Genomic DNA, 26,610 nt, shown 5'->3' on the forward strand with positions numbered 1-26,610 from the left:
GGTTTTCTGAAAATTGCAGGTTCTTACGAATCTGAATAAAGCGCGATTTGATTTATGCAAATTGGCCAAAAATGACAGTCACCATTTAACACATTGTAGCAGAGTCACAGACTTCATGGGCTTCCGCCAAAATACCTGGCAGCTTTGTGGGATCTCCCAGGATGCTCAATAACCATTAGGTCTGTGTTTACTATGCGATAGTAATTCTCATCTGAGATGTAGTGAGAGATACCTGTAACAGGTGAAATCCCAGTTTCACATTCGCTGCAGCTGAATGCCTGCAAAGAGTTGAATATTGGGGCTCAGAGCACCCCAGAGCGGGGCTTCGAACACTGACATCTGTGTTCCTGGTTTCTCCTCTACAGTCCAGACCTATGAACTTCACCTATTTTGACAGCGCCTCTTTCACACTTATCATTCCTCTTCCAGCTATTTTCAGTTATATAAAAAGTCTACAATTGTACATAATGATGGTGACAAATGAAAAGAAAGAGGTCATATGACAATTGCATTGTCATGAACCAGAACTCTCTTTTTCACTCAATTCTAAACTACTGGGGCCTGTACTACTCGGATAGCCCCTTCTGAATCCCTGTGTTTTCCCCCAGTAAAATAATAACACCTATACTCACCTCCTCTGCAGGCGTTGTTCCAGTGGTGTTGGCACCATCTCTCCCATGGCTGACATAACATTATTTTACACAATCCCTGCAGCCAATCAGCACTGGCTTCATTCTCCTCTCCTGTGGACGTATTTGACATCTGAAGTAAGTGAGGGCTGCTGCTCTTCACTTTGGATGTTTCACTTTGTCCAAGGAATGGAGAATGAAGACAGCACTGATTGGTCCCAGGGATTGTGTGACATGACAATGTCATGTCAGCCCTGGGAGAGCCAGTGACAATACTGCTGAAACAGCACTAGCAATGGAAGTGATTATAAGTGCTATTATTTTACTTGGGGGAGCCATAGTATTGTGAGCGGACTGCAAGCTATGTCCAATGGATGGTGAGCAGACTGCAATCTATGTCCTACAAGGAACGATTAAAGGATTTGGGAATGTTTAGCTTGCAAAAAAGAAGGCTAAGAGGAGACTTAATAGCTGTCTACAAATATCTGAAGAGCTGTTACACTGAAGAGGGATCATCCTTAATCTCATTTGCACATGGAAACACGAGAAGCAATGGGATGAAACTGAAAGGGAGAAGATACAGATTAGATATTAGAAAAATCTTTTTGACAGTGAGGGTGGTCAATGAGTGGAACAGGTAGTGAGTTCTCCTTCAATGGAAGTCTTCAAACACAGGCTCGACAGACATCTGTCTGAGATGGTTTAGTGAATCCTGCATTGAGCAGGGGGTTGGTCATGATGACCCTGGAGGTCCCTTCCAACTCTAACATTTTATAATTTGATAGGGATTTAGAAGGGGTTGAACCACATAATTTCAATACAATTGGACAACCTGCCATAAATCAAATTTTGGAGAAACATTTGTAGATGGCACATTCTGTTCCTCACATGTACTCGATCCAAAAAATAATGGATATCTTAATATATAATCTTTCTAAAAATAATGTTTTTTGAGCATAAAACTGAAATACTTTTTTTATTGTCCCAACCTTCGAAATGATAAAACTCAAACTGTCGATCTGATGGAAGAGCTGGTCACCCAGGCAGAGGGAGCTTCGAAATGTTATTTTTCCGGATGACACAGCTTGTTCTGCACATGTAAGAATAGTGATCTGTTCCCCTGTAAGGTCATATTCTGCTTGATGCTTTATATGTTTCATCCTCCCTTTGAATTTTACTTAGACTTAAGGAAAGTACAAAAATAAATCCAATTTGATTTCCACTGAACCTGGTGAAGGACCGTCTGTCGATGAATATACGTAATAGTGTTCTTAGTTTTGCTACATTCTATTTGACATGACAAGAGATGTATACGCGAATAGTATCCCGGGCACATATCAATTACAATGGCATGAATGAAGTCTGATATTTGAACACCACGAATAGATTACCAAATACAAGTATTCACAAAAGATTCAAAGTCCGCTATCTCTTTGCCTTTTTTTAATGCATGTGTCGTAAAAATGACATTATCCATTTATTCTTTAGGTGACTTCATATGCAATGATATCAATTATGCATAGTTTATTAAATATTTTACCACTTTTTCACAGTAAAAGCATGTTTTTTTTTTTTTTTTGGGGGAAAGCAAATCAATTTTATGTTGCCGCCTGTATTCTAAGAGTTGTGAGGTTCCTTTCAATGTACCTAAATGCTTTGGTTTTCTGTTGGACAAGTTCTTAGTTTTTATAGTCGCATATATAATGCTTTGCAATGATGATCTTGCCACCAGTACAGGACTTTTTAACCTTTTTCCATTTCATCCTCACCAGAAAATTCACGATTCTGTCAGGTTCTTAAAGGGTTTATCCAGGACAATTTTTTTTTACCATGGACCTAAAGACTGATAGGCAGATAGTTGCAAACTATCTGCCTGTTCTACCTGGTATCAGCTTGAAAGTCACAAAAGCTATAAAATCCTATAGAGCTCGACTTAATCAAGTTTATCTACAAAGGTTTCAATCCATGAAGAAATTCTCCAATATTACAGATCATCTTTAATGTCTATTTCCTTGGAAAATTATCAATCTCATTTCAAAGTCGTATGAAGTGTAAAGTGGCAAATTACTAGTTGTGCTGTGATGACAACATATTGTATCTGTATTAAAGATAACAGAGTGTGCTCAAGGGGTGGTCAGACACTAATATATATTTTCATCCTAAATGTCTCTCTATTTTAATAATATAAAAGTTTTTCTAATATGGTTTAATTAAAGTCTCTACCTTTCCGTCTCTAATCTAACTACTTTATTTTATTTTCACCTGTTTCAATTTTGATGACACTTCACTTGAGAATCCCCAATGAATGTTGGGATAATCAAACAAGATGTCATCATGGGGCAGAAACTGCTGTCACTGCCACAGCCTCTGTCCCAACCCTGAAATCAGGCGTCATCAGTGACCTTCATTTCAGAGGCTGGGCTAGTCCCTGCTCTACTGAACATCCATCAGTTGTCAGTTATGATATTATGCTCAGTATGAGCTCCCTTCTTACGGTGCAATATTTCTCTCAGTGCACAGTGACAGTTCGCTCTCTTTGCAGGCTCTAAAGAAAAGTGAAGAGATGGCAACAGGGCTCAGTGTCCATAAGCTTTTTTATGGAGATAAGCTAGTGGGCAGGCAAAGCAGAGATCAAACACCCTAAGAAAATTATGTCAGTGCACTCTCTTGCCAGCTCATCACTTTCCTTCAGAGCAGGTGAGGGAGCACACTGTCACTGTGCACTGAGAAGAATATTGCACAGTAAGAAGGGAACTTATACTGAGCATACATCAGAATTGACAACCAACGCATGATCCGCAAGGCATGGATAAAATCAGCTTATGAAAATGAACGTCTCTGAAGACACTTCGTTTCAGGGTGGGGACAGAGGCTGTGCCAGTAACCACAGCCTCTGCCCACTTATGATATCCTGTTTGAGTATGCCAGCATGCACTGGGTATTCTCAAAGAGTCATCAAAAAGGAAATATGTAAAAAAAAAAATATGGCCACACGGAGTTGGGCTGTGAGCACAACCCCCATCTGTGGATGTCGGGCACTCAGATCATCCTCATGGAGTCAGTTTCTAACCGTTTGTGCAGACATGCACATTTTTGGCCTTCTGGAGGTCATTTTGCAGGGCTCTTGCAGTGCTCCTCCTGTTCCTCCTAGCACAAAGGCTAAAGGCCCCGTCTCACTAAGCAATCTCGGTAGCGAGATCGCTGCTGAGTCACAACTTTTGTGACGTAACAGCGATCTCACCAGCGAGATCGCTGTGTGTGACAGCGATCAGCGAGCGCCCCCCCGCCGGTATCGCTGATCGCTGCAAGAAACCTCTGGACATTTCTTTGGTCGCTGGTCTCCCGCTGGCCAGCATGCATCGCTGTGTGTGACAGCGGGAGACCAGCGATCAGGTGTAAAAAAATAATAAAAAAAAATAAAAAATATAGTTATTCTCACCTTTCGATGTCCCGTTCAGCCATCCTGCCTCTCTCCACGCTCCGGTCCCAGTGATCCTTTGAATGAATGACCGCGAGACTTTGTTATCCCGCGAGACCGTGACATCTCGCGGTCATTCGTGCAAAGGATCACTGGGAACGGAGCGTGGAGAGAGGCGGGATGGCTAAACGGGACGTCGGAAGGTGAGAATAACTATATTTTTTATTTTGATACTATTTTCTACAGCGATAGCCAGCGATGCCGGGCGCTCGGCATCGCTGTGCTGACCGCTGGTGAAGCTGTCTGTGTGACAGCTCACCAGCGATCACATAGCGACTTACCAGCGATCCTGACACCTTCATATCGGTGTTGGGATCGCTGGTGAGTCGCTTAGTGTGACGGGACCTTAAGGTAGCGGTCCTACTGCTGTGTTGCTGCCCTCCTACAGCCTCCCCCATGTATCCTAGTATACTGGCCTGTCTCCTGGTAGCGCCTCCAGCCTCTGGACACTACGCTGACAGACACAGCAAACTTTGCCACAGCTCGCATTGATGTGCCGTCCTGGATGAGCTGCACTACCTGAGACACTTGTGTGGGTTGTAGAGTCCATCTCATGCTACTACTGCTACTACAAGGGTTAGTTGGAGTTATATTCTGTTGTTTAAGTGTTCCCTTTATTTTTTTCCGCAGTGTATTATATATATATATATATATATATATATATATGTATTTCTTAATATATACTTACCTAAAATTGTATGCTGACTGACACATATTGGAACACCCAAGTAATGGATGTTCCAATATGGCACCCGCTGGTGGTACCAGCCCTTGCACAGTACCACCAGCCAGTCACCGCCGTAAGGACTCCTCCCCACCGCTGTGATCCCAACTGCCGCTGTGATCCCGGCCACCCCTGGAATCCAGACCGCTGCTGGGATCCAGGATGCCGCTGTGATCCCTACCGACGCTGGGATCCCGGCCACCACTGGGATCCAGACCGCCGCTGGGATCCAGACGGCTGGGCAGCTGTAGCAAAATGATTCACTGCGCCTGCATGACTTAAGCGCAGGCGCAATAAATCAGACCGCCATCTTTGTAGAGGCAGATGACGGTGGCTGGTCACAATAACTGTGCATGCGCAAACCCAGGGAGTGCATGTGCATTTGATTTATCTGTTTATTTATGAACTGCGTCACAGCATGGCATTGTTTGACAGATGCTGTGACGTTCCAGCAGCCTGCCAGTAGCCTCTGAATCAGTGAAGATTGGACTCAACTTCATCACTGAAAATTAGAATGAATTGAATTGGTGAAAATTAGAATAAAAAAAATACACGTTACAGCGTGTCACTGCACCTAAAAAATGCAGGTTACAGTGTGTCACTGGACCTAAAAAATACACGTTACAGCGTGTCACTGGACCTAAAAAATACAGGTTACAGCTTGTCACTGCATCTAAAAAATACATGTTTACAGCGTGTCACTGGACCTGAAAAATACAGGTTACAGCGTGTCACTGGACCTAAAAAATACAGGTTACAGCGTGTCACTGGAAATAAAAAATACAGGTTACAGCGTGTTGCTGGACCTAAAAAATACACATTACAGCGTGTCACTGGACCTAAAAAATACAGGTTACAGCTTGTCACTGCATCTAAAAAATACATGTTACAGCGTGTCACTGGACCTAAAAAATACAGGTTACAGCGTGTCACTGGACCTAAAAAATACAGGTTACAGCGTGTCACTGGACCTAAAAAATACAGGTTACAGCATGTCGCTGGACATAAAAAATACACATTACAGCGTGTCGCTGGACATAAAAAATACATGTTACAGCTTGTCACTGCATCTAAAAAATACACGTTACAGTATGTCACTGGACCTAAAAAAATACACGTTACAGCGTGTCACTGGACCTAAAAAATACAGGTTACAGCGTGTCACTGGACCTAAAAAATACACGTTACAGCGTGTCGCTGAACCTAAAAAATACACGTTACAGTGTGTCACTGGACCTAAAAAATACAGGTTACAGCGTGTCGCTGGACCTAAAAAATACACATTACAGCGTGTCACTGGACCTAAAAAATACAGGTTACCACGTGTCACTGGACCTAAAAATACAGGTTACAGCGTGTCACTGGACCTAAAAATATACACGTTACAGCGTGTCACTGGACCTAAAAAATACACATTACAGCGTGTCGCTGGACATAAAAAATACACGTTACAGTGTGTCACTGGACCTAAAATATACAGGTTGCAGCGTGTCGCTGGACCTAAAAAATACACATTACAGCGTGTCACTGGACCTAAAAAATACAGGTTACAGCGTGTCACTGGACCTAAAAATATACACGTTACAGCGTGTCACTGGACCTAAAAAATACACATTACAGCGTGTCGCTGGACATAAAAAATACATGTTACAGCTTGTCACTGCATCTAAAAAATACACGTTACAGCATGTCACTGGACCTAAAAAAAATACACATTACAGCGTGTCACTGGACCTAAAAAATACAAGTTACAACGTGTCGCTGAACCTAAAAAATACACATTACAGCGTGTCACTGGACCTAAAAATTACACGTTAAAGCATGTCACTGGACCTAAAAAAAATACACGTTACAACGTGTCGCTGAACCTAAAAAATACACATTACAGCGTGTCACTGGACCTAAAAAATACACGTTAAAGCATGTCACTGTACCTAAAAAAATACACGTTACAACGTGTCGCTGAACCTAAAAAATACACGTTACAACGTGTCGCTGAACCTAAAAAATACACGTTAAAGCATTTTTTCATGTTAATAAAAAGTTATTTTTTACCTCCTTTGTTTTCAATTTACTACAGGTGGAGGGGCGAGTGCACACGAGAGAATACACAGGAGGTAGACAGCTCAAATGACAGAACACATGATGAAAGAAGACAGCCCAGGAAGAGGAGAAAGAGAGCAGACAATGGGGAGAGCACATGGGGTAGACAGATCAAAGAAGAGAGAACATGAGAGACAGCACACAGGGGGAGAGAGACAGTGCACAGGAGGGAGACAGGTCAGAGAAGAGAGCACAGACGGGAGAAGTCAGCACATGGGGAAAGAGAGAGTGGATAGGTGGGTGAGCACATGGGGGGGATTCTCAACGCTGCAAAGCCTGCCCCCATCGTGACATTACCGCCCTCCCGATGCGATAGCATAGGGCCTCCATCTAGTATATAATAAAGCAATTAGATTAGAGAGGGAAGTGTAGGGACTTTCTAAATTACGAATATTAGGAAAACTATCATATTATTATAGAAAAAATAGAGACATTTAATATGAAAATCAATATTAGTTTTGAACCACCCTTTTAAGACGTTCTATGGAACCCAATGCCAATCTGACATATTTGGAACTATCAGCATTGCAATTGGAAGCTTCAGCCTGATGTGGACCCCCTCTGTGCTAATGCCACAGCTGACTCTGAAATGTGCATGTGAACTTTGCATACTGAGCAGGAATCAAATATACTTAATATCACAAAAACAGGAAAAATGGCTTTTAGCAAATAGCAGGTAAATGCCATGGGAACCGCGAAAGCAATATAACATTTTCTACAAGCATCTAATACCTCTAGGCACGGCAAAGGCACACGTAACACCTTTTAATTACCTTACATGTAGCCTCCGCTGTCTGGCACTGGTCATTTTTTTTCTCTAGTTTCTTATATTAAATAACTGTGATTGAGCATGAGATTAAACAGTTTAATTGCTTGCGTATCGACAGTATAATGATGTAAAACTGGGACCAAAGGGTATACCAATTGAAAGTTATTGAAGTGCAAATATTCTTTTACTTAAATAAGCACTCCCATTAATTTTGTTATTCCCTTAATATATTGCAATCGTCATACTATATAGCACTGAATACTTACAATTGTTCATTTTGCCTTTCTACCCAGCTAATTCTTCTCTTTGCTCTATGTAGAAACAGGAAGTCTCTTTTCCCTGCATGAGTCATCACCCTCTTCACTTACTGACCCAGCTGTTCTCTCCTCCTCCTGTCAGGAACTTTTGCAGTAACTCTTGAAACATGCAGGGAAAATTGGCATCCTGTTTCTACATAGAGCTTAGAAGGATTCCGCTAGTCTGTGTTTAATCATGAGATCTCACAAACCTAATAAAAAGAGAAGAATTAGCTGGGTAGAAAGGCAAAATGAGCAATTGTAAGTACACAGTGCTGTATAATATTATGACTGCAATATATCAAGAGGAGGAGGAGGGCTTCTTTAAATATATGTATTTTGGGCTAAACATTGTTTTTGCAACTAAGTTTAGTAAGTATACGTCATATCTCGTGAAGGACAATCTGAACTACAGTGCAAAAAAAGAAAAATGACTTGGTACCTAACCTCCCTCCCGTACACATTAGATGGTTGTCAGCCAAACAATGCTTCAGCCATGATTATCATCCGCCATCTCTTCCACACACAGGCCGGCCACACTTGTGTTCTCTATGAGAAAACCACCAACTGATACTTAGGTCGGCAGCTCAGCAGTCTAAAATTGGATATGCCCGATCAACATCACTGCCAACACCCTGTCAATATCGGCAAGTGTGCCGAACACAAGACTAATGTATACTGGAGCTTAAGATACCTCGTATAATGAAATTTAGCAAGAGGTGAAGATTCCAGTTGAGCACCTTGATGGGCCATACCTATAAGTAAGGCCATCATCATATGATTGGTGGGATCCTACCCCGTTCACTGCCACAGATCAGCTTTAGTAAGATCACTTTACTGCAGTTGCAGAAACTGGCACAGCAGAACCAGCATAGCTGTGGCTTTCCCACACTGCAGTGCTACCATGCCCAGCCTCATTCACTTGAATACTGGACACTTACACATTTGCTGCAGTGCTGGCTACCATAATAAAAGGACAGAAATTTTAATAAAGCTCATAATAGTGATCAATGGGGCTTGTGGGCATGGTACCTTACTGATGATGGCCTATCCATTTACAAGATTTTTATGTTATATCCAGACATAACCCCATGTTTTTCATAGATCAACAGGACAATTGACACTTTATAAAATGCCTCTTTACCTATTTATTAGATTTCTGATCATTTATTTTACATTCAATGCTAAATCCATCAGTGAAGACATACGGATCATAAAAGAGATTACAGTTCCTGTTCTTAAAAGTCCAAGGGGAAAAGGGGAAATAAAGAGGAAGAGCTTGAGGTTCATAAAAGCAGAAGATGCTTTTTAAGAAATCTTTTTTTCACCAATGTGCTGGATTCATAGATACACTGCTCAGTTCCTTAATATGCCTCTTTCTCCACTCATAAGCCACTTCTACTCCTCTCCCACGTCCTGAACTCCAATTTTTTTCTGAAAAACAAATAAAATCTGTCTTGATCAAAACTAAACAGGCTGTTAGCTCACTGCGGGTTTAGATTACAGCTGTCTATGGAGAGCAAAGAAAGGAACAGAATAAGGTAAAGACACAGACTCATACAAATGCAGTTTTCTACCATGTGTTACACCTTATTCCAGTGTTAGATTCTGCCAAATCAGTTAAGACAGGTTATTAGCTTACATAGGGATCATATTACAGTTCCTGTTCTTAGGAGTCTAAAGAGGGAGAAGGGGAATGAGGAGGTAGAACCTGGAGGGAAACAGAGGTGCAAAGACACTTTTTAAAAACTTTATCTCACCCATGTGCTGGATTCATAGCTACACTTCTCAGTACTGCAGGAAAATTCCTTCCATGCTGCTGTTCCTTCTAAGGGTGAAGTCAGACAGCCATATAAATCGGACCAAGATCGGACCGCAATGATAAGAATGTCCACGGGTCTCCTGACCTGAGCATGACAGCTGAATAGAAATATGTGAAGATGTCACACTCGGGCTGGGAAATCAAATTCAATTTATGCATTCCAGTCTAATATATATGACTGTCTGACTGCATAATAAACGTGTTATATAGAGACAGGTAAACAGTAATGCCCAATGTCTGTATTTTCTGTGTATAAGAAACATCATAGCAGCTGGTCTCCACTCAGAAGCTCAGAGATAACTGATAATTAGAGATGATGAAAGATGGATAAACACAAAGACAGATCTGGTGTTTTGCTGGATTCACAGCTACAATGCTAAGTGCTACCTTATAACATCCTCCGGCTGATTCTGAACTTGTGCTATATACAAACACGAGGGCAGGAATCCAATATTTCTGTGTGTGTTGTGTATGAAAGATAACAGAGTAGCTAGTCTCTTCCCACTAGCTCAGAAACAACTGAAAATTAGAGATAGAGTCTGCAGAGGGGAACCCAAATGACAATCGGCAATGAAAATGGGAAAACTAGTGAAAAATGCAGAACACAAATCATATAATGGGCAGAACTAGTGCTTATTCTGTAAAATAATCTGAAATAATGGGAACACCTTAAACTTAATCTAAAAAAGCAAACAAACAAAAACCATGATTTTGATAGTGGAACACACAAAGCAGAAAATCCATCCTTGTATCTTAGCCAAGGTAAACCTGTAATCTGCTTTCTCATATTTACTGCACGTTAAATGTAAATCAATGTAATTAGGATTTGCAATCTGCCTAGCGATAAGAGTCTCAGTGTTTATCTCATTAGTGCTACGGAGACTAGAGATTCTAGAATTTACTGACATTGGATGAATAATGCGCTGACAATACCCCATTCTGCATTCCTAAGATGTAATACTTTAATAAAAAGATATAATTCCCGTATTGTGTCTGAATCCTGCACATTACGCTGCAGCCCATAATCAGGGAGGCGATAGTAATGGTGCCGCTAAAGACCGCGTTATCGATCTTATATTGCACTCTTTCTGCCACAGTCTGGTCCAAATGGAGCGTATGTCACATAAATAACAGCGACAGACTCACCCAGACTCATTTTTTCCTATCTCGTGTTAGATACACAGAGGATTTGATATGACAGGTTCTTATAATTACAGCGCCTCGTCTAGCCTGGCGATGCTCTGGACAGCGTCGCCTCATATTGATCATCTCACAACAATGCATTAAAAGTTAAAGGGAGTTAAGGTGAAAGCATGGTTAAGAGGGAAATAAAACAATCATTACTGCATTTATTTCCTCGTCGGGAGAATTTATTGAAATATGAGCTTTGTAGGAAGATAGAATTTTATGAACTGAAGAGGCAATCTGAAAAGTAAAGGCAGAACAGTGGCTAATTGATTGGAAAAAGGGGCAAAAAAAATACTCTCGATGGACATTACCTGTCCCGCTGCTACAAATTTCAGTCCAATAGGTCATCATTTCCTCTCGCTTTGGAGGGGGAAATAGACCCCATTACCCCCTGAGCCCCAGTTGCACAAGTGATATGTCTTCCCTTGGCTGGAAGCACCAAAGAAGACATCATACTCTGTCGGAGAAGGCTGCATGGAAGACCGGATAGGGAACTATGGTGGCGGGACAGGTGAGCAGTCGACATGAGATTATTTTTTACCCTGTGTTTATTATGTTCTGGGGTGCGGATCGGCCCAAGAAGATTTGATTTCCATTAAAAAATCTCTATGGAATTCTAATGCATTTTAATTTCATTTTCTGTACGCAATCATAGGTGTGTCCATCTTCCCTGAGCTGCTGAGCAGCATATAGCTATATGACTAATAACAGCAATGTGGACAGTATGAAAAACTAGACTGGAGATGTTCATTGACTTCTATTAGAGGGTAATATTGTCATACTTTGTGATGTGTGAAAGGAAGGGGAATAGGTAAGCTGTGATATCATGCATTGTGAATGGTGGATCCTGTGTTTTCCGCTGTATATAAAGGTGTTATCAGTCACAGTACAGGAGGGGGAGGTGAGCTGTAACATCACATATTGTGGATGGTGAATCCTGTGTTATCTACTGTATATAGAGGTATTATCAGTCATTGTACAGGAAGAGGAAGTGAGCTGTGACATCACCAATTGTGAATGATGGATCCTGTGTTATCTACTGTATATAGAGGTGTTATCAGTCATTGCACAGGAGGAGGTGAGCTGTGACATCACCTATTGTGAATGGTGGATCCTGTGTTATCTACTGTATATAAAGATGTTATCAGTAGAGTTGAGCGAAACGGGTCGAAAAATGTCAAAAGTCGCCGACTTTTGGCAAAGTCGGGTTTCATGAAACGAAACCCGACCCTAGGATGAGGTCGGCCACGAGGTCGGCGACTTACGCGCCAAAGTCGCGTTTCAAAAGTTTGTTTTGCGCTCTTTTTCAGCCAATCAGGATCCACGGACACTGTGGGCAACGTGATGACATAGGCAGGGGTCACCACCATCTTTCAGAAGGGCATGCAAGTGATTGGCTTGCTTAGGTGGGCGTCACAGGGGGTATAAAAGGGCGTGCACGCCGACCGCCATCTTACTTCTGCCGATCTCAGTATAGGGAGAGGTTGCTGCTGATTCTGTAGGGAGAGCGTTAGGCAGGGAAGAAGACAAAAAAACTGCTTCTGCTGCTAGCGATTTGGCCTGCACAACACACCAGTCACTGTGTGTGCAGTGCAAGGGGAGGCTATATAGTGGTGTATCAGTGGTGTTGGTTGTTCGGCTGCCTTTTAGGGCTTCCTGACAGGCTGGCATTGCTGTTTACCCACTGCTCCGCAAACTGCTTTTTTAAAAGCAATCCAATCTCCCTTATCCTCTAGTCACTTTTGTCACAGCTGTGCCATCGAGCCTGTCACATAGCGCTCAGATATTCATTGGGCCTCACACAATCCAAAAGTGTCCAGTGTCCAAAAGTGTGTGCAGAGATTCAAAATCTCCCTTATCCTCTAGTCACTTTTGTCACAGCAGTGCCATCGAGGCTGTCACATAGCACTCAGATATCAGTGGGCCTCACACAATCCAAAAGTGTCCACTGTCCACGAGTGTGTGCAGAAATTCAAAATCTCCCTTATCCTCTAGTCACTTTTGTCACAGCAGTGCCATCGAGCCTGTCACATAGTGCTCAGATATCAGTGGGCCTCACACAATCCAAAAGTGTCCAGTGTCCAAAAGTGTGTGCAGAGATTCAAAATCTCCCTTATCCTCTAGTCACTTTTGTCACAGCAGTGCCATCGAGCCTGTCACATAGCGCTCAGATATCAGTGGGCCTCACACAATCCAAAAATGTCCACTGTCCACAAGTGTGTGCAGAAATTCAAAATCTCCCTTATCCTCTAGTCACTTTTGTCACAGCAGTGCCATCGAGCCTGTCACATAGCGCTCAGATATCAGTGGGCCTCACACAATCCAAAAGTGTCCACTGTCCACAAGTGTGTGCAGAGATTCAAAATCTCCCTTATCCTCTAGTCACTTTTGTCACAGCAGTGCCATCGAGCCTGTCACATAGTGCTCAGATATCAGTGGGCCTCACACAATCCAAAAGTGTCCACTGTCCACAAGTGTGTGCAGAAATTCAAAATCTCCCTTATCCTCTAGTCACTTTTGTCACAGCAGTGCCATCGAGCCTGTCACATAGCGCTCAGATATCAGTGGGCCTCACACAATCCAAAAGTGTCCACTGACCACAAGTGTGTGCAGAAATTCAAAATCTCCCTTATCCTCTAGTCACTTTTGTCACAGCAGTGCCATCGAGCCTGTCACATAGCGCTCAGATATCAGTGGGCCTCACACAATCCAAAAGTGTCCACTGTCCACAAGTGTGTGCAGAAATTCAAAATCTCCCTTATCCTCTAGTCACTTTTGTCACAGCAGTGCCATCGAGCCTGTCACATAGCGCTCAGATATCAGTGGGCCTCACACAATCCAAAAGTGTCCAGTGTCCAAAAGTGTGTGCAGAGATTCAAAATCTCCCTTATCCTCTAGTCACTTTTGTCACAGCAGTGCCATCGAGCCTGTCACATAGCGCTCAGATATCAGTGGGCCTCACACAATCCAAAAGTGTCCACTGTCCACAAGTGTGTGCAGAAATTCAAAATCTCCCTTATCCTCTAGTCACTTTTGTCACAGCAGTGCCATCGAGCCTGTCACATAGCGCTCAGATATCAGTGGGCCTCACACAATCCAAAAGTGTCCACTGTCCACAAGTGTGTGCAGAAATTCAAAATCTCCCTTATCCTCTAGTCACTTTTGTCACAGCAGTGCCATCGAGCCTGTCACATAGCGCACAGATATCAGTGGGCCTCACACAATCCAAAAGTGTCCACTGTCCACAAGTGTGTGCAGAAATTCAAAATCTCCCTTATCCTCTAGTCACTTTTGTTACAGCAGTGCCATCGAGCCTGTCACATAGCGCTCAGATATCAGTGGGCCTCACACAATCCAAAAGTGTCCAGTGTCCAAAAGTGTGTGCAGATATTCAAAATCTCCCTTATCCTCTAGTCACTTTTGTCACAGCAGTGCCATCGAGCCTGTCATATAGCGCTCAGATATCAGTGGGCCTCACACAATCCAAAAGTGTCCACTGTCCACAAGTGTGTGCAGAAATTCAAAATCTCCCTTATCCTCTAGTCATTTTTGTCACAGCAGTGCCATCGAGCCTGTCACATAGCGCTCAGATATCAGTGGGCCTCACACAATCCAAAAGTGTCCACTGTCCACAAGTGTGTGCAGAAATTCAAAATCTCCCTTATCCTCTAGTCACTTTTGTCACAGCAGTGCCATCGAGCCTGTCACATAGCGCTCAGATATCAGTGGGCCTCACACAATCCAAAAGTGTCCACTGGCCACAAGTGTGTGCAGAAATTCAAAATCTCCCTTATCCTCTAGTCACTTTTGTCACAGCAGTGCCATCGAGCCTGTCACATAGCGCTCAGATATCAGTGGGCCTCACACAATCCAAAAGTGTCCACTGTCCACAAGTGTGTGCAGAAATTCAAAAACTCCCTTATCCTCTAGTCACTTTTGTCACAGCAGTGCCATCGAGCCTTTCACATAGCGCTCAGATATCAGTGGGCCTCACACAATCCAAAAGTGTCCACTGTCCACAAGTGTGTGCAGAGATTCAAAATCTCCCTTATCCTCTAGTCACTTTTGTCACAGCAGTGCCATCGAGCCTGTCACATAGCGCTCAGATATCAGTGGGCCTCACACAATCCAAAAGTGTCCACTGTCCACAAGTGTGTGCAGAAATTCAAAATCTCCCTTATCCTCTAGTCACTTTTGTCACAGCAGTGCCATCGAGCCTGTCACATAGCGCTCAGATATCAGTGGGCCTGACACAATCCAAAAGTGTCCACTGTCCACAAGTGTGTGCAGAAATTCAAAATCTCCCTTATCCTCTAGTCACTTTTGTCACAGCAGTGCCATCGAGCCTGTCACATAGCGCTCAGATATCAGTGGGCCTCACACAATCCAAAAGTGTCCACTGTCCACAAGTGTGTGCAGAAATTCAAAATCTCCCTTATCCTCTAGTCACTTTTGTCACAGCAGTGCCATCGAGCCTGTCACATAGCGCTCAGATATCAGTGGGCCTCACACAATCCAAAAGTGTCCAGTGTCCAAAAGTGTGTGCAGAGATTCAAAATCTCCCTTATCCTCTAGTCACTTTTGTCACAGCAGTGCCATCGAGCCTGTCACATAGCGCTCAGATATCAGTGGGCCTCACACAATCCAAAAGTGTCCACTGTCCACAAGTGTGTGCAGAAATTCAAAATCTCCCTTATCCTCTAGTCACTTTTGTCACAGCAGTGCCATCGAGCCTGTCACATAGCGCTCAGATATCAGTGGGCCTCACACAATCCAAAAGTGTCCACTGTCCACAAGTGTGTGCAGAAATTCAAAATCTCCCTTATCCTCTAGTCACTTTTGTTACAGCAGTGCCATCGAGCCTGTCACATAGCGCTCAGATATCCATGGGCCTCACACAATCCAAAAGTGTCCAGTGTCCAAAAGTGTGTGCAGATATTCAAAATCTCCCTTATCCTCTAGTCACTTTTGTCACAGCAGTGCCATCGAGCCTGTCATATAGCGCTCAGATATCAGTGGGCCTCACACAATCCAAAAGTGTCCACTGTCCACAAGTGTGTGCAGAAATTCAAAATCTCCCTTATCCTCTAGTCACTTTTGTCACAGCAGTGCCATCGAGCCTGTCACATAGCGCTCAGATATCAGTGGGCCTCACACAATCCAAAAGTGTCCACTGTCCACAAGTGTGTGCAGAAATTCAAAATCTCCCTTATCCTCTAGTCACTTTTGTCACAGCAGTGCCATCGAGCCTGTCACATAGCGCTCAGATATCAGTGGGCCTCACACAATCCAAAAGTGTCCACTGTCCACAAGTGTGTGCAGAAATTCAAAATCTCCCTTATCCTCTAGTCACTTTTGTCACAGCAGTGCCATCGAGCCTGTCACATAGCGCTCAGATATCAGTGGGCCTCACACAATCCAAAAGTGTCCACTGTCCACAAGTGTGTGCAGAAATTCAAAATCTCCCTTATCCTCTAGTCACTTTTGTCACAGCAGTGCCATCGAGCCTGTCACATAGCGCTCAGATATCAGTGGGCCTCACACAATCCAAAAGTGTCCACTGTCCACAAGTGTGTGCAGAAATTCAAAATCTCCCTTATCCTCTAGTCACTTTTGTCACAGCAGTGCCATCGAGCCTGTCACATAGCGCTCAGATATCAGTGGGCCTCACACAATCCAAAAGTGTCCACTGTCCACAAGTGTGTGCAGAAATTCAAAATCTCCCTTATCCTCTAGTCACTTTTGTCACAGCAGTGCCATTGAGCCTGTCACATAGCGCTCAGATATCAGTGGGCCTCACACAATCCAAAAGTGTCCACTGTCCACAAGTGTGTGCAGAAATTCAAAATCTCCCTTATCCTCTAGTCACTTTTGTCACAGCAGTGCCATCGAGCCTGTCACATAGCGCTCAGATATCAGTGGGCCTCACACAATCCAAAAGTGTCCACTGTCCACAAGTGTGTGCAGAAATTCAAAATCTCCCTTATCCTCTAGTCACTTTTGTCACAGCAGTGCCATCGAGCCTGTCACATAGCGCTCAGATATCAGTGGGCCTCACACAATCCAAAAGTGTCCAGTGTCCAAAAGTGTGTGCAGAAATTCAAAATCTCCCCTGTCCTATAGACACCTTGTACCTTGTTTTACATTACTATATAGTTTGTTGGATTTTGTCTACATTTCTACCAAAAATGAGGAAGGCTGGTGGAAGAGGCCGTGGAATTGGGCGGGGGTTGGCAGCTGGTAATGTTGGTGTTGGTGGTGGATGTGATGGTAGTGGCAAGAGCAAAATAGAACCGAATGCAGGAGGTGCTGACCCAGCGTCATCGTCTGGCTACATAAGGCCTCGAACGCTTAGTTTTCTAGGAGTTGGCAAACCGCCTTTAAAGCCAGAGCATCAGGAAAAAGTTTTGTCTTACATTGCTGACTCAGCCTCCAGCTCTATCGCCTCCTCTTCTTCAGTTGTAAAAATTAAAAGCACTGAGTCGTCATTGGAGGCTCATGTTCATGAACCACACCTTTCCTTGTGTCCTTCACCCCAACCAAGATTGAAGGATGACGCAGGCCATACTACTGATTACTCCATGGAGCTGTTTTCACATACCATGCCTGGATTATCAAGTGAAATGGTGAATTACCCAGGCCAAGATGAATCTGACATGGAGTGCACTGATGCACAGCCGCTGATGGATGATTCTGCTGGTACATTCACTCAGAGCACTACATTGTCCTCGCAGTGTACAGAGCCAGATTCTGACCCTGATGAGACTCAGGTGCCCCTTCCCGCACACTATACCACCGTACACGGTGACACAGAGGAAGGTGCACATGACATAGAAGAGGAGGTGATGGATGACCCAGTTGTTGACCCAGATTGGCATCCATTGGGGGAAGAGGGTGCTGCTTCCAATAGCTCAGATGAGGAGCATCCACAGCAGACATCGACATCGCAACAGCTGTTATCTGGCAGGCCCGGAGCACTCCAAAGACAGGTTCCAAACATCAAAAGAGTTGCTGGACAGCTTGTCCAGAGGGTCAAAAGATCACAGCGTGCTAGGCCGCAAAATGTCTGCCAAAGTAGAAAGAGTGCAGTGTGGCACTTTTTTGAACAAAATCCTCATGATCAGGCCAAGGTTATCTGTAAGAAGTGCGCAAAGACCTTTAGCCGAGGGAAAAATCTGAAAAATTTGAATACCAGTTGCATGCTTAGACATTTAACCAGCATGCACTTGCAAGCGTGGACACAACACCAAACCTCAAGTGCCACATGTGCAACTGATCACAACGAAGGTAGTCAGCAACGCTACATTGTTTCCCCCACTGTAAGCCCACCGGTTAGCACAGCAGCAAATGTTGAGGTGTCGTTGCAAGGCCACAGCAGTCAGGGAATCCCACTGTTATATCAACGAAAGACTGATTCTAGGCCATCAGAAAGAACACCAACTCCATCACCATCATCAACCCTCTCTCAGTCTGCCCTGTCCACCGCTACTTCCACCATATGCAGCTCTCAAGTCCAGCTCACCCTCCCAGACACTATGAGTAGGTCAAGAAAGTACTCAGTCTCTCATCCGCGTACACTGGGTTTGAACGCCCACATTGCCAAACTAATCTCGTTTGAGATGATGCCCTTTCGGTTGGTGGAAAGAACAGCTTTCCGCGAACTCATGGCCTATGCAGTACCACGCTATGACCTACCCAGTCGCCACTTCTTCTCTCGCAAAGCCATCCCAGCCCTCCACCATCATGTGAAAGACCGCATTGTCCATGCACTCAAGCAGTCAGTGAGCGGAAAGGTGCACCTCACAACTGATGCATGGTCCAGTCGGCATGGCCAGGGCCGTTACGTGTCCATCACTGCGCACTGGGTTAATGTGGTGGATGCAGGGTCCACAGGGGACAGCGGTGGTGGGACAGTGCTGCCTAGCCCACGGTATAGTAAACAGTTGGCTGTAGGCGTTCGACCCTCCTCCTCCTCCTCCTCCAGAAGCGAAAGCTCGTCCACAGAGCGCAGTCGTACGAGCACTCCATCTGCAGCTGCCACTGTTGCACACGATGTGTCCCCCTATCGAGCAGCTAGTGGAAAGCGTCAGCAGGCTGTGTTGCAGATGATGTGTTTGGGCGACAGACACACCGCCGAGGTGCTGGCCGAGTACTTGAAGCGACAAACTGAGTCATGGCTGGGCAGTGTACATCTTGAGGCAGGCAAGGTAGTTAGTGATAACGGCCGTAATTTTGTGGCAGCCATAGCCCTTTCAAAACTCAGCCACATACCTTGCTTGGCTCACACCTTGAACCTGGTGGTGCAGTGCTTCCTCAAAAATTATCCGGAGTTAACAGCCCTGCTCCAGAAGGTGCGAAGACTGTGCGCGCACATCCGCCGGTCACCTGTACACTCCGTTCGTATGCAGAAGCTGCAGCGATTGCTCCACCTTCCCAACCACCGCCTCATTATCGACATTGCAACAAGGTGGAACTCCACCCTGCACATGGTGGAGCGGCTGTGCGAGCAGAGGCAGGCCATAATGCATTTGTGGGAGGATACACGGCCAGGCACTTTGAGAGCAGACATGGAGTTGACAGGTGTGCAGTGGTCGAAGCTGAAAGACCTCTGTAAAGTCCTTCAGTGTTTTGAGGAATGCACACGGCTGGTAAGCGCAGACGACGCCATCCTAAGCATGAGCATCACACTTATGCGTCTGCTCATGCAAACTTTGATGCACCTTAAGGAGCAGGCGTCTGCAGCCAATGTTGATGAGGAGGAAGAGGAGGAGGGAATCCTTGATGACATTCAGCCATTGTCTGCTCAGGGACCTCTCCTGGACGAGGTGGAGGAAGAAGAGGAGGAGGAGGATGATGATGGGGATGATTACTTAGGGGAGGAGGATGCATCTTGTGGGGCAAGTGAAAATGTTGGCGTGGCAAGGTCTGGTACAGGGTTTGTGCGTGACTGGAGGGATGTGGATTTGCCAGAAAGTGCTCCTCCACCCAGCACTCGCAGTGCATCATTGACACCGGGAACATTGGCCCACATGTCAGATTATGCCTTGCGGATCCTAAAAAGGGACCCCCGCATTGCCAAAATGATAAACGATGACGACTATTGGTTGGCCAGCATCCTGGATCCACGCTATAAAGGCAAATTACAAAACATCATGCCACAGGAGAACCTTGACCTAATATTGGCTAATAAACAAGCAACTCTGGTAAATCGGTTGCTTGAGGCATTCCCAGCACACAGCAGCGGTGATGGTTCTCACACGAGCCGTACGGGCCAGGGGCAGCTTGGCAGAGGTGTTCGTGGTGCACACAGCAGAAGTGGCGTTGGAGACAGGGGTTTCATGACAATGTTGTGGACTGATTTTTCAAATACCGCTCACACAACTGGTAATACTGCATCGATGGAAAGTGACAGGAGACAGCAGTTGTCAACTATGGTTACAAACTACTTTTCCTCCCATATCGATGTTCTCCCACACAGGTCATTCCCCTTTGACTATTGGGCCGCTAAACTGGACACCTGGCCTGAATTGGCACAATATGCCTTACAGGAGCTCGCTTGCCCAGCTGCAAGTGTGCTATCGGAAAGAGTCTTCAGTGCAGCTGGATCAATCCTGACAGAAAAAAGGACCCGTCTGTCAACCCAAAATGTGGATGATCTAACCTTCATTAAAATGAACCACGCATGGGTTTCCAAGGATTTTGTCCCACCTTCCCCTGATGACACATAGGGTGACAGAAAAATGGTTTGCTATGGTCCACCTCTTCCTGGGACTTCACCTATTTCGCCTTTTGCATCAGCTGAATGTCCAACATCAGCATATGCCACTTTCTAAAACTCCCTAACTGTGCTGCCTCCCCCCCATGGCCGGGGTCACCACCTAGCGCACGACACCGTGCGAGTGCCGTTGCCCTGGACAGGTGGGTAGGCCGACTCTTGGGCGCGGGCACTGGCACAGGGTCCCTCATAGTGCAATCAAGTGTCTCTGACGGTGGTGGTGCACACCCGCCGTCAGACACACCGCTGTACTATGAGGGGCCCAATGCCAGTACCGACGCCCACGAGTGGGCCCCCCTTGCTTGGGCAGGGCCCCAGCATTTGCAATCTTTACCTCTCCCTGCTCCTCCGCTGTGTCATCTGGGCCGTCAAATCCATACTGTGCCTGACACCGTCTGAGCCTGCCTCCTGAGACATTTATTTTGAATGTGTACGCTATCCATACATGTTATCCGGGGATACGGTACCCTTTCTAACCTTTGTGCAATCACGTGCAATCCATACTGTGCCTGACACCGTCTGAGCCTGCCTCCTGAGACATATATTTTGAATGTGTACGCTATCCATACATGTTATCCGGGGAAACGGTACCCTTTCTAACCTTTGTGCAATCACGTGAAATCCATACTGTGCCTGACACCGTCTGAGCCTGCCTCCTGAGACATATATTTTGAATGTGTATGCTGTCCATACATGTTATCCGGGGAAACGGTACCCTTTCTAACCTTTGTGCAATCACGTGCAATCCATACTGGGCCTAACACCGTCTGAGCCTGCCTCCTGAGACATATATTTTGAATGTGTACGCTATCCATACATGTTATCCGGGGAAACGGTACCCTTTCTAACCTTTGCGCAATCACGTGCAATCCATACTGGGCCTAACACCGTCTGAGCCTGCCTCCTGAGACATATATTTTGAATGTGTACGCTATCCATACATGTTATCCGGGGATACGGTACCCTTTCTAACCTTTGTGCAATCACGTGCAATCCATACGGGGCCTAACACCGTCTGAGCCTGCCTCCTGAGACATATATTTTGAATGTGTACGCTATCCATACATGTTATCCGGGGAAACGGTACCCTTTCTAACCTTTGTGCAATCACGTGCAATCCATACGGGGCCTAACACCGTCTGAGCCTGCCTCCTGAGACATATATTTTGAATGTGTACGCTATCCATGCATGTTATCCGGGGATACGGTACCCTTTCTAACCTTTGTGCAATCACGTGCAATCCATACTGGGCCTAACACCGTCTGAGCCTGCCTCCTGAGACATATATTTTGAATGTGTACGCTATCCATACATGTTATCCGGGGATACGGTACCCTTTCTAACCTTTGTGCAATCACGTGCAATCCATACTGGGCCTAACACCGTCTGAGCCTGCCTCCTGAGACATATATTTTGAATGTGTACGCTATCCATACATGTTATCCGGGGAAACGGTACCCTTTCTAACCTTTGTGCAATCACGTGCAATCCATACTGGGCCTAACACCGTCTGAGCCTGCCTCCTGAGACATATATTTTGAATGTGTACGCTATCCATACATGTTATCCGGGGATACGGTACCCTTTCTCACCTTTGTGCAATCACGTGTAATCCATACTGGGCGTGAGAACGGCTGGCGAGCTGTTAAGCAAGCTACAGCACCTGTGGTTTGCACATGTAAGTTTTTCATTTTTTCAGGAATGACGGTTAGGCCTAATTCCGGAACTGCGGTTGACCTGCACTTACTGGGAAATCATTGTTCGCGGGTAATAATTGTAATCAGTGATCCCCATCACTAACGTTGTTCAGCGGGTTATCTGCACCTGTAAGCGACAAACGCTGGCCTTTTCAGTGTAGCGCACATGCAGCCACGGACATGTAAGGGCATGACACACCAGTTATTGGCCAATCTCATGTGCCAGAGCCTCACGTGTCCCTCTAGTAAGCCGGACTCAGACCGCGGGGCATGACGGAGTCTCGTTCGTTAACGGAATTAAGCTTGCAATGTGTGCATCTGTTCTGTAGCTGGCATGGTTGAGGTTTCCCAGGTGGAGTCGAATTTAACCATAGGCTCCACTCCTGGTGGTGCCCTTCTGGACATTCCTTTAAGGTTCAGCTTTGCAACCATACTGCCCACGTAAAACAAACACTTTGCCTTCATGAACGCTGTTTGGAGGGTCGTGACTCGTGGGAATAACGCCGCCCAATCAGTTAACCTGCTAGAGAGATCCTTCGTTGCTCCCAAGCATGACATCACACTCCCTAGGAAGAAGGTAATGCCACTGTGGCGACCGTACTCCTGGGGGCGACACAAGTGCACTGATGCCCAGCCACTGCTCGATGAATCTGCTGGTACATTGACCCAGACCACTACATTCCCCTCGCACGCTACACGACCTGAATCTGACCCTGATGAAACTCAGGTTACCCTTCCCATATACAGTTCCATCTTACATGGTGACAAAGAGGAAGCTGCAGATGAAAGTGCAGGTTTGGCCCACCCGCCATCAGACACACCACCATACTATCAGGGGCCCTGTGCCAGTGCCGTCGCCAACGAGTGGGCCCCCCCTGCTTGCCCAGGATCACAGCACTTGCAAAGTTGAAATACTGTGCAGTGAGATGGAAGATGGGGACGACGAGGAATCCAGACAAGTACAGGGATTCCCTAGCGAGGAGACTTATTTGATTGTTTTCAATGTTGGGACAGCAATTTTTGGGGAGCACTATACTCTGGAGAATGATAGATGGGGCCCACCATACACTGGAACATTCCAAAGGTGGACTTCAGACACTGGAGCAGCATTTACAGTGCCCATTATACACTAGAGCATTAGAAATGGGGCCCATTATGTTTGGAGCATTATTTGGGCCCATAAGACAGTGGAGCTTCATCCATGGGGACCAACATATACTGTAGCATTATGTGGAGCTCATCATATACTGTTTCAAACATTATATGGGACCAATGATTCTGTATGGAGAAATAGATGGGCCTCGTCATGAGATGTAAAAAGTGACGTATTTTTCATTGTACTATACCGCTATTTCTCTGCCGTATTGGAGCATGATGAGTTGTGGTATGTGTTAAAGGGGCGCTCTTTCGCCCAGGGCACATGAAAACCTGCAGCCAGCCCTCCCCCCCCACAACTTTAGCCAAATAACCCCCATTTTTCAGTGCGTAACTTGTATTATGAAGTAAATTAAGGTTGACAAGCTTAAGTAAGAAGAATTGATGCTTTTGGCATTCAAATGGGCACTGTAGGTGTGTTTCCTGTCCTCCTCTCACTGCCGACTTTTATTCCCCATTGACTTACGTTGGGTTTCGTGTTTCGGGACGACCCCGACTTTTCCCTATAATCGGACGATCTTACTCGACCCGACTTTTGGAAAAGTCGGGTTTCACGAAACGAAACGCGACCCTAAAAAACCAAAAGTCGCTCAACTCTAGTTATCAGTCATTGCACAGGAGGAGGTGAGTTGTGACATCACATATTGTGTATGGTGAATCCTGTGTTATCTACTGTATATAGAGGTGTTATCAGTCATTGTACAGGAGGAGGTGAGCTGTGATATTCACGTGAATGGTCAATCCTGATCTATTATATATAAAATTTCAAAATAGACGATTTGTAATTAGAATATCCTCAAAAAATATATAGATGGATAACTTTTAGTTTACAACAGAATCTTGCTTTACCGCAGAATAACATTAGCTTGCGTTGTGAACTACATGGCGGCATTTATCATTCTTATACGCCAGTTTATTTAAAAGTCGAAAAATTGGTACAAAAGGCATCGTCCCTGTATCTGTTTTAAAATGTGCGGGAGTTTGCAAAAATTCTGAGGCTGCAAACCAAATCTACTATAATGTGTCCAGAAAATGGGTGTAAATACATAGCCAACATCTACATGAGGTAATTATGGCAAGTAGCCACAAGAGTCACACAGATTGCCAAAAGGTGCTCCAAATTTATTAAGGGGTGGGCGCATTTTTATAAACTTTGGGCAACTTACTCAAGTAATCTTTTGAATCAAGACTGGTATATGAAATGTCTGCATGTGAGCAGATCTCAGCCATCGCAGAAAGTCATTAGAACTGTATAAACCATGATTTATTCCGCACACAATCTTGTGGTCAGATCTTTTTATTTTACTTGTTTTGCAACACTATTTTTTTAGGAACATCAGAATCCATTTGAGTTCAATAAATCACAAAGTATTTTATTATCTTTTACATTTCTGCAAAAAATTGCAAAATGTATCATGCAATAGGGAGAATAGCTGCTGTGTCTCAGCATTGCCATTGTGCGAAGTTTTATAACTTTACATTATGTGCTCATACCCCAAGTGAAGCAATTCTGGATTCTTGGTAACAGTAATATTCCACACTTTGCCCAAAGGCAGGAATGATTAGTCCTTCCATTTGCTAGAGACAGAAAACTAGGACAAAGAACATTGTACGCTTTTTAAAAGTTTCCATAGTTTCGTTCATGCATTTTTGTTTCCTTACGAACACAAGGGACATGCTGACAAAATATAGAGAATGAAACTATGACAACGGTTTGAAAAGTTTAAAATATGTCCATGTTTGCTAACTATTTTTCCCACAATCAATCTGAGATAAAGTATAAAGCAACCCCATCACATTTTGTATTAATAACTTCAATGGAGGCTTCTGTGTGAAATGTTAAAGTGCTAAAAAATGAAGAAAAAAAACCTAAATGTAAAAATTAACATTAAATGAGTTTCCAGTACTTTTAGGCCGGGATCACACATGTGTAGGGAAGTGAACTGACCTTTGTACCTGTCTGACGTAGGAACGTGAATGCGAGATGTGTCATAAATATACTTGATGTGAACAGCTAGAAAGACAGGAAGATGGTGAAGAACTGGGCTTTGGCCACTAGGGGAAGACCAAGAAAGCAGGAAATGGAGACAGTGCAGTACTAAAGTTTGGCCACAAGATGGGGATAGAGAGAAGTAAGGAAAGGGCTTAACAGCAGCTTAAAGGCTATGAAACCGCATAGTCATGGTGGGCGGAGTTACGGGAACTCAGGAGGGGAATTCCCAGGGAGAGGAATAAATAGGGAAAGAGAGTTCCAGAAGGTAGCCAGTCCAGGGGGAGGAGCTGAACAGAGGAAGAAACAGAAGGAGGAAAAGATGGAAAGTGGAAGAGCTCCAGAGGAGACTGGAAGAAGAGACAGTCAGGCGGGTGGCCCTGACAAGATAGCCAAAGGACAGAGGAAGCCCAGGGGTACAGACGGATGGACTCGGACGGGTGAAGTGCTGTGGTGGTAGGCCTAGGGCAGCCACAGCGAAAGAACCGCGAGAGACGTCACTACAAAGGAAAGAAGGAAGGTGAAAGGTACCTGGGCCTGTGAGTACAGAGGCTGTCATGTTGCTGTTGTTGTAGGGAGGACGATAAATAAAGAAGATCTGTTGACCGTACATCGGTTTCTGTCTCCAGTCTGTTCGGGGCGCAAAAGGGACCACTCCCCAGTCGGCACATGTACCTACACATGCGAGAAACTCGGACGAGTCTCGCATGTTAATACCCGGCACTGCCGCCGGCACTCAGAAGTGGAGCATGCGGCTGCATGTATTGCTATGCGGCCGCACACTCCGATCCGAGTGCCGGGTATTAACATGTGAGACTCGTCCAAGTTTCACGCAAGTCTGACCCCAGCCTTATATTGATCTTTTATCCTCGGAAAGGTCATCAACATCAGAGCAGTGCAGGTGCCGATCAGCTGTTGCTGATGCCGACAACTGAGGGATGTGATTAGTTGCGGAGCTGAACAGCACAGCTCTGTCAACTGTA

General features: G+C 44.9%; 1 protein-coding gene and 1 long non-coding RNA gene across 4 annotated transcripts in view; both read left to right on the forward strand.

Annotated features, from left to right (window-relative positions):
• DRD2 (dopamine receptor D2) overlaps positions 1 to 26,610 on the forward strand; it is a 443,649-nt gene that overhangs the window by 72,516 nt on the left and 344,523 nt on the right. The window lies entirely within an intron of this gene.
• LOC141097835 (uncharacterized) lies at positions 4,314 to 6,404 on the forward strand. Its single transcript, XR_012234054.1, has 2 exons — positions 4,314 to 6,146; positions 6,179 to 6,404. It is a non-coding gene; the product is annotated as an uncharacterized lncRNA (long non-coding RNA).

The sequence above is a fragment of the Dendrobates tinctorius genome, unplaced genomic scaffold, assembly GCF_039654945.1.
Source record: "Dendrobates tinctorius isolate UK_male_01 unplaced genomic scaffold, ASM3965494v1 ptg000086l, whole genome shotgun sequence".
In the NCBI taxonomy this organism is placed as follows: Eukaryota; Metazoa; Chordata; class Amphibia; order Anura; family Dendrobatidae; genus Dendrobates; species Dendrobates tinctorius.